The 3,049-nt window shown below is 43.7% G+C and overlaps 1 pseudogene; it reads right to left on the reverse strand.

Annotated features, from left to right (window-relative positions):
* Positions 1-1,472: 1,472 nt before the first annotated feature.
* LOC149333110 (uncharacterized) lies at positions 1,473-2,107 on the reverse strand (annotated as a pseudogene).
* Between the last annotated feature and the right edge of the window lie 942 nt (positions 2,108-3,049).

The raw sequence follows: 3,049 nt of genomic DNA on the forward strand, positions 1-3,049 counted from the left end.
GCGTCGTTTCCATGCCAGAGCGCCCCTGGTGGTGTATTTTTATTTTACTTGCTTTGCAGAGCTTTTATCTAAGACAAACAAGTTGTTTTTGTTTATCTAATATAAAACGCAGACCGCTGACAAAATGTGTCTATTTATTCACACAATTTTCAGTATATTTACTGTTTGTCTGATCATCAAGCTCGCGCCAGGTGATGTCATATCCGCTGCTAAAAACCCGCCACTGTGTGGCGACGCCATCAGAGCCATGAAGTTGTTTTTTGGAGGACATTAAAATATTAAAAAACGGAATATACGCAGTATTACTGACGCTAATAGAACCATTATAACTCACTGTATGCAATCAACAGGCAAAATAGTTAACTAAGATTGTGTTTCTGGGCCCCTTTAACCACGGCTGCTGGAAACTGCACTTTCTGGCATATTGCAGCTATCAAAGACACGACAGATTATTTGCGCACCATGCTTTCCCACAACGAAGGTAGGCCTGGCTGCGGTTGTTGCCGCCACTGTAACCAAGCTACTACGTTGCGGCTACAGAAACGGATTGAATTGGATGCTTTGGTTGGCTTGAGTACATAATTGCCAGTCATTCAAGAGGCATCCGCTAAAAACCAGCTGAACGAGAGCCCATTGTAGAAATTGAAGTATATTTAAGGACTTCAAATAAGAGTTTTCAAGGCCTTCAAAATGCTATTTTTAAATTCCAAGGTTTTCAAGGGTTTCAAGGAGTGCTATGAGCCTTGAGTGAATTCTATACAGAGAACTTAGTCAAAAATGAGGATTATTTCACTATACAGAAAATAAGAGGCCAAAGAAGGGTACAAAAGATAATAACTGTTCAAATTGAATTATCCACTAATTACACGGGCCAGCAGATGTTCGCTGCCATGGCACAGCACCACAGGAACTTGAAAAATATGTAGAAAACAAATCCCTGCTTTCTGCAGCTGCCCAGCTGTAATTGTGTCCAGATGGTGGCTGAAGATCAAGCATACCCGATCCACCATCTGAACACAACTGACCATTGGCCGCATCTCGAGGTTCATCATAAGAAGTGGCAGACATGTACACGACATCGTCACGAAGAAAGTTGTGAAGTGCACAACATGCCACCACAACATAGTCGGCATTGCTTGGCAGAAGGTTGATGCTGCGTCGAAAGATGCGAAACCACGACACCATAACCCCAAAAGTATTTTCCAACACCTCCTGAAAAGCAAACGGTAAATGATAACTTCACGCGGCGTGTTAATCTGACTATAAAATATACACTGCAGAATCGCCAAAATCACCTTGCTCTGCTGAGCCTGTAGTTGAAGATTCTTTTTTCTTCACTTTGGCTACTGCCAAAATAAGGCCGGAGAAAATCTGGCTGAAGCTGGAACGCTTCATCTCTCACAGACACATGGGGTGCTGCCGTCTGTGTGCCTGGCAGGTGTTCGGGTCCAAGGAGCCCAAGACCACCTCTTTCAAGGCACTTGCCAAACCGTGACATGCTTGAAGTGCCCCATCACTTTGCCGACCATATGCACCAACATCAACCATCACGCACTTCAAGTTGCTATCAGCAACCACCATCAACACAATGGAGTAGGTTTCCTGTAATGAGAATGTTTTGCAAACACAGTCAAGTCTCAATGATGCACTGCTATCAAGAACAACATACTTTGTAGTTGTAGTAGAAGCTACCTGAGTGCGGAGGGGCCTGGATTTGTACGTGTTTTGCCATCGACTGCTCCGACACAATTTGGGAAGTTGCATTTCTCATTGAAACCTCTGGCAACTTCCTCCCATTTTTCAGTCGTTGCCACCTGAAATGGAAGCTATTTAAATTATATACATTTCAAAATTAAAGCACCGAACTGCTTGTTGAGACTAATAGTGGAGATAAACGGTGAAATCTGCATTCCTGCACGAAGAACTCCGTCTTCAAATGCACAAAAAACCAGTTTAGCTTACGTGTGCAAAATAATGTAGATACAATACATACCTTACGGTACAAAGGCTGTAATGTAGTTGACAGCAGTCTGCATGTAGAATGAACTGTAGAGGATACTGTCGATGTCCCAACACGGAACTCCAGGGCCACATCCTGCATATACATGCCTGAAGCCAGGTACCTGAAAAAAAAAAAAAAACTTGACAATTACGAGGGTTTCATCGAAGCTTATTTGCTAGATGTTTTTAATCATCATAAAAATTTGGGCCTAAAATGAATTTACGTCTGGGAAGAGCCTAAAATTAAAAGGACGCTGGAAAATAGCAGCAAACAAAAAGAATGACATATTAAGGCAAAATAATTTTGCGCGTACTGTTATTTTTGTGTACTGTCACGATCACAATATTGCGGGACATCGGAAAGCATGGCAGCACTGCATTCGGTGCCATCTAAAGGCGCACTCCCGCTCGTTCGTTCTTAGGTATATCTGTAGCCTCACTCCTACCTCACGCGCAGCGCATGGAGATTGGAACAAGTGCCAGGTGCCACTTCGATATCCAGGTCTGCGCAAACGGCTGCGATGGGTGAAGCAGATAGTTGCCGCTTTCACGACGGATCGACTCTGGGGAAAGGGGAGGGGACTTGCAATGAGGAGTCGTTTAATTTAGTGCGTAAATTTGCCGAGTTGTAACGTAAGATGGCCCTCGCATTTTTTTATTCGTGTGCATTGTCTCCACAGGCATAGCCCTCTGTTTCCAGCACACACACGCTTAAGTGGGAACAAAGCTCTGAATGCTAGGATAAACGACTGCTCCTGGACGTGATGAACGGTGGAATGCCAAAGCCTACGCGAAAAATACAGCTACAGTAAACAAAAAAGCAAGGAAATGTGTGATTAATTTTTGCGACACAGAAGTGAAAACACCTTCCTTGAAAGTTAACACTCGGCAAGAAGTCTCTCAGATGTGTACAGTCCAGCACTAAGCGACATTAATGCGCAGTTAACTTTACGTCGACGGCATTTATTGTTTGCACTTAATATGGCGCCAACCGGAGTGCGCTAGATGCATCAACGCTGAGTCTATACAGAAAAGAGCCGTGTCAGAG

Source organism: Amblyomma mixtum, chromosome 8 (genome assembly GCF_055824585.1).
Source record: "Amblyomma mixtum isolate Tamu chromosome 8, ASM5582458v1, whole genome shotgun sequence".
Taxonomy (NCBI): Eukaryota; Metazoa; Arthropoda; class Arachnida; order Ixodida; family Ixodidae; genus Amblyomma; species Amblyomma mixtum.